The sequence below is a fragment of the Podarcis liolepis genome (assembly GCF_965112155.1).
Source record: "Podarcis liolepis genome assembly, chromosome: 7".
Lineage (NCBI taxonomy): Eukaryota > Metazoa > Chordata > Lepidosauria > Squamata > Lacertidae > Podarcis > Podarcis liolepis.
The window spans coordinates 63140359-63147010 of NC_139561.1; positions in this window are offsets into that span (position 1 = coordinate 63140359).

Sequence of the window (6652 nt, forward strand, 5' to 3'; positions counted from 1 at the left end):
ATTACACAAGGGGCTCAAAGAAGGACATCCAGAGATTTCTGGGGGTGGTGAATTATGTTGGAAAATTTATCCATAATTTGTCCATAGCAGCAAAGCCTCTTCAGCAGCTTATGGAACAGAAAAATGGATGGTTGCTGGGATGCACTCTCCAGGCTACGCCTCTCACCAGCCCTGCTTCCATGCCCTCCTTGAGTGTTTTCGCCTGGCTGAACTTTGTCCTTGAACCACGAGAATGCCTCTTGCTTGCCAGGATGAAGAGAGAGGTGTGGGAGGGGGTGAAGAAGCCTTTGGCTTTGGGGTGGCTGGAGAGTCGCATACATTGCTCCGCCCACTTTAACCTTTGGCCTCACCCACTGTGGCCAAGAAGCCCCCAGAAGTTCGCCCATGAGGGAATGCAGCTCTGAGATAGAAGGATGTCAGGTAGCAAATTTGGACTGTCTCCCCAAGGCCTTGGAATGCCGCGGCCAGAGAATACAGTGTTAAATCCCGCCTTAGGATTGACTCTGTGGCAGATTCATATCATCAGTTCTTGGGAGCTGCTGGCTGTTTCTGGTTTCTCCGATAAGGGAAGCAAGAAAACCCGAGTCTGCAGGCACAGGCAGATAATGGCTCATACACAAATGGGATGTTCCCCTTCCCTATCTCAGGAAACACTGCCTCCTTTTGGTGGGGGGGGGGACTTCCTTCTTACTTAGAAAAGGCTATTTAAACACTTGCAGCTTTTTAGCTGTTTTGGGGTGGGAGTGAAGGGAGGTAACATGGCCTGATGCAAGTTTATAAAATGATGGCATGTGAATAAGAGAATCCTTTGATTCAACAATTCAGTGAAATGGGTTGGCAGTGGATTCAGGCTAGATGAAAAAGAAACACAGAGTCTGGCCTTGGCAAACTTAGCGCCCAGCACAGCTGTACTGGGTTGAGGATGATGGGAGTTGTAGCCCAAAATATTCTCATGGTAGAGAACCAGATATACTGCCTTTCTTACACATTTGAATAAGGTGCGTATGCTTTTATGAGGTTTGGGCTCATATATGCTCTTCATTTATAAGCAGCCTTTAAGGATTCCAGTCGAGCTCATAAGTAAAAACTGCTTTTATTTCTTACATTTATGCACTATTGTTTCATGTTTAGCTTGGAAAAGAGCACTCTGGCAACCAGGACAAAAAGCAACACAAGGTGTTGGAAGACCAAGTTTCATAGTGAAGCTAACATGGCAAAGATGCACATCAAAACTGAAGATGCCTAATCTTGTTGGAGCGATAAGGAGTAGCACTCAGCCAAGTGTGACCTCAGCCCAGGTGAGCATCCCATGTTCAAGACACAATCCATCACCAGTGTTCTAGGACAAATGTGTCTCTGGCTGCATGCTAATGACCTGTGATCAGGATAACAGAGATTATTTATTTACACATACATACATGCCCCGTCCATCTGGCTGGGTTTCCCCAGCCACTCTGGGTGGCTTCCAACAAATTATTTAAAATACAATAAAACATCAAACATTAAACATTAAAACTTCCCTAAACAGGGCTGCCTTCAGATGTCTTCTAAAAATCAGATAGTTGTTTATTTCCTTGACATCTGATGGGAGGGCGTTCCACAGGGCGGGCACCACTACCAAGAAGGCCCTCTGCCTGGTTCCCTGTAACCTCACTTCTCGCATTGAGGGAACCACCAGTAGGCCCATGGAGCTGGACCTCAGTGTCTGAATGATGAATGGTGGGGGTGGATACGCTCCTCAGGTTGAATGATGGGGGTGGAGATGCTCCTTCAGGTATACTGGACCGAGGCTGTTTAGGGCTTTAAAGGTCAGCACCAACACTTTGAATTGTGCTTGGAAACATACTGGGAGCCAATGTAGGTCTTTCAGGACCAGTGTGAAACAGGGATGGGAGAGGAATTTGATTCAGTTTTCAGTTAAAGTGGTACCTCCCATATTTGCACTTTCCAAAACAATATGCAAACCAAAATTCAACCATCTTTAAAAATTCACATTTCTCTGAATTTTGCAGTACAGTTCTCCAACCAAGTACTGTGTACAGAAATGCATATAATTTAGGTAAAGCACATGTTAAAATGCATATATTGGTGAAGAGAGCACACAAAAATGCATCATATTGGTGAAAATCTCTTGCAAAAGATGTATCTATAGGGAAAATTGCATACAAAACTGTCTATCAAGGAAAAATTTGCTGATGAATTTCCATAAGGAACTTTAAAAACATACACATACTGATGTGGAAATGTTGAGAACTGAACTTAAGATTGCAAAATTAGGCACTGAGAAAGAGAGAAAATGACATATTCAGTCAGTTCTGTATAAGTAAGAAGGCTTGAACAATTAATCCCTGAGAGCTCGGGGGGGGGGGGAGGATAAGAACCTGGGCAGAAAAGAGCTTTTTTCCCTCAGCAGAAAAGAACTGTGCATTCATCTGGAGCAGCACAAAACTTCCTCCCCCTCCTCACTCTGAACTCCAAGACTACTGCTTCCTGCACTAAGTTATTTCAGGTTGTGTATAATTGACTGTGTGCAGAACACCTTGAGGAAAGGCAGGATGCAAATACATTAAAAAGTACAATGCCATGCTGGTTGTTCAAAGTATTTCACATCACTTTGGGTGGAGGGTACTGAATAGTCAGATAGCAGGTCCGCTTTTTATTCCAGGCATAGGCAAACTCAGCCCTCCAGATGTTTTGGGACTACAGTTCCCATCATCCCTGACCACTGGTCCTGTTAGCTAGGGATCATGGGTGTTGTAGTCCCAAAACAGCTGGAGGGCCGAGTTTGCCTATGCCTGTTTTATTCAATAGTTTTTAAGCATATCACTGTTTGTCAGGTGTTAATGAGTACAGATTCAAATTTTGTAGGGAGTTATTTATTTATTTTGCTGCAATCCTATGTATATTTACCTGACAGTAAGTCCTGTTGAACTCAGTATGAACACAGACACATAGGTGTGCACTTGAGTCTTGAGTTTAGATTTTGTTTCTGAAATTCTCTGCAGTGTCCACTTGGAGGCAGCAAATTCTCAGAGTCGTTAGGAGGTGTCCTACTGTGCAGGAACTGAAAGTGCCTCAAGGAATAAATTAAATAACAAAGGGCTCCTTGGAGACCACATGCTGTCTTTTGCATGAGCTCATCACTCTAGCTTCTTCTTATTCGGTTTGGCTGCCAAATTCTACTCCTCTCTGCATTAGGTGTGATCGACTCATTCTGTCATTCAAGAGATGCAACCAAGTGATCTTCCTTTGCTGCCTGTTGCATTCCTGCACAGTGGTACCTTGGGTTACAGATGCTTCAGGTTACAGACTCTGCTAACCCAGAAATAGTACCTTGGGTTAAGAACTTTGCTTCAGGATGAGAACAGAAATTGTGCAGCAGTGGCATGGCAGTAGCAGGAGGCCCCATTAGCTTAAGTGGTGCTTCAGATTAAGAACAGTTTCAGGTTAAGAACGGACCTCCAGAACGAATTAAGTTCTTAACCCGAGGTACCACTGTTCTCTCTTGACGTTGCAAAAAAAAGGAGGCAGATGTAGAACAGTGACTCATACAGGACCATGGGACAAAATTCAAAAAGGTTTAATCTGTTGCAGGAAAACCAACAAAGAGTCCTACAGCACCTTAAAGCAAACAAATTTATCACGGCATAACCTTTTATGCCTGACAGCCCCTGTCATGAATTTGTGTGATCGTTTTTAAAAGCCATCTACGTTGGTGGCCATCACTGCCTCCTATGGGAGCGAGTTCCATAGTTTAACTATGTGCTATGCAAGCATCAGCTCTGGGGGGCCGGGCCTGATGGTTCCAGCGACCATTTCTGGATACAATCCTGGGGCCACCAATCAACTTTCAAGTCCAAGCCAAGGCTTGGAGCTTGTGGACCCCTTCAGGTGAGCCTCTTTTTGGGAACACACAGTGATTTTTGCAACCCCCGAGCGCATACGTGAAATCACATAAAATCGGGAGTTGCTTGTATCAGCTCAGCTGATGGGCAAGGAAGAAACTATTCCTGCAGCTCATGCCTGAGAGCAGAGGGACAGCTTGGCTCTCACACAGCTGATGGGTGGGAAAGCAGCGGCTGCTGCACTACCCCACATACCAGCTGTTAGATGGGGAAGCCTCCTGCTCATGAGAAGACCCCAGCGCCTCAAGAAAACATCTTCTTCGGACTCTGGGAAGGGTCCCATTGTGAGTCAGGATACCTCTCCAGGGGGCTCCCTATTTCCTGGATCCACTTCTTTGACCTTGATGTGCAAGGGGGCCAGTTTACTCCAGAGTAAGCAGATTAAGAAGACAGATGTTGAGCAGGGCAGGCAAACGCATATGGAAATTCAGAAATTGGGTGTGTGAAGGGGCAACTAGCCGACACTGAGCAATATGGAGCAAGGAGCCAAAGAGAGCTAAAATGTTCATTCTTGCAAACGCTTAGCAAAACTTGGCAAAAAAATCTTTGCATGGACACAGGAAATCCAGACACCAGTGCAAGAGTCACTCCAGAAAAATAGCTCCAACTCCATTAAGAATCTAATTTTTAACATCAACAAGTGTCTTTGAGTCTCTCCCTTCCTCTGGGGACTCCTAAATCTCTCCAGCAATTGCTTAAAGCACTCAGCAGTTCTTGTTTACACAGGTCCCCTATGTGTGAGGCAGTGCAAAGGACAGCACGTCTTACACCCTGAAGGAGTGACAGGCCGTAATCTGCTAATCATAAAGCCATGGCTGCTCAAGCCTTTCCCCCATCTGCAGGAAATAAGGTGCCCTCTGACCCTGGAGCACGGCCTGAGGAAATGGATCTGTCATCAGCAACCAAGTAAGCTGAGCAAGCAGGCTGGCAGGAGGGATGCTGCGATATGGAGGCAACAGATTTATCTCTATGAAGCAGGAAAGAAAAACACAGCCTGGGGTAGAAGAAAGGAGGTGACAGGGAAGCCCTGAGGCCAAAGTTGCAGTCAATTCTCCCTTTTCTCTTAACACACACCAGATCCTTTGAACTCACTGAGCTTTCTGCTAGTTGTTGTTTTTTTTAATCAATGGTTGTGCAGAATTTGTCTGTCCTTGCTAAGTTCTTTTAAAACAGGGATGGGAAACTTCCAAGCATGAGGGTGGCCTCCAGGCCTTTCTATATGATTCTTGGGACCCTTCCCAGGGCATACACCGTTCCCCAGCCCAATGTTACACACTCCAGGCTAAAATGTACTCCTGAACTCTGATAGTGCTTCTTCCTTGACAGGATGGAGAATAGAGGGTGTCAGTGTAAATTAACAGGTGCTGCTCTTGCTGCTGGCCAAAGCTACCCACTTTTGCATGTGGCCCTTGGAAGGTTGTCAAGAATGAAATGTGGCCCTTGGGGCTGGAGAAAAGTTCCACACTCCTAAACAGCTGGAAAAGTTTTTTGGTGGGTTTTCCAAAGTACAGTCATACCTCGGGTTAAATGTGCTTCAGGTTGAGCGTTTTCAAGTTACGCTCCGCGGCAACCCAAAAGTAACAGAGCATGTTATTTCCAGGTTTCGCCGCTTGCGCAGACGCTCAAAATGACGTCACACGAATGCGCGGAAGCGGCGAAACGTGACCCACGCACGCGCAGTCGTGTCTTACGTTCTACTCAGGATGCGAATGAGGCTCCGGAACGGATCCCGTTCGCATCCAGAGATGCCACTGTACAGTTTGTCATTTAAGATATGTTGTGCAAGTGCCACCCCGAGAACCAGGCTTGTAAATATCCATTCAGTTCGGATTATAGATTAATACAGGGCTGTGTGGGCCAGCAGGCTATAGAGTTTGCCATCCTTATTTGCAAAGCTGCCACTACATCAAAGGAGAACTAGATGCACAAGTTCCTCCGTGTGTGAAGATAAACTTTGCAAGAGCCGAGCTGCTGGAGATCAAAGCATTAGAGCAGGCTTCCTCAAACTCAGAACTCCAGATGTTTTTGGCCTACAACTCCCATGATCCCTACCTAGAAGGACCAGTGGTCAGGGATGGTGGGAAGTGTAGTCTCAAAACATCTAGAGGGCTGAGTTTGAGGAAGCCTGCATTAGAGGCTGCCTTCTACTTTGCTCTTCAGATCACTTGTATGCCATGTGTGACCAAGTCCGCAGGGCTGTAGCTAAACCTCAGCAAACACTGAATCAGAGATCACCGAGAGCTCCTTGCAAACTGCTCTGAGCATTCTAGAAAGAAGGGAGAAGAGCAGGCTAAAGAAATCATTCTTCATAAGGCGTCACATAGTTGGAATTCACTTGTACAAGAAGCAGCAATGGCCACCAACTTAGATGGCTATAAAAGAGGACTGGGCACACCTGTGGAAGATGAGGCTATCAACGTCTACTGGAGACAGAACGCTTCTGAATACCAGTTGCTGGAAAACAAAGGAGGGGGGAGCATTGTTGCTTGTTGGCTTCCTAGGCTAGGGGCATCTGGAGAACAGGATGCTGCCTTAGATGGGCCACTGGCCTGATCCAGCAAGGCTCTCCTTGTGTTCTTAACACATAATTAAATCACATTTGTTAATTAAATTAATCATAAGTGGCATGAACACACAACAGCCCTCAGAAGAACTCCACTCTTCCCCAAACTAATTAAAACACAATCAGTGTTGCAAGCTTCATGTGCATTACGAATGCAGAACATAAAATATTGAGGCTAGGGCCC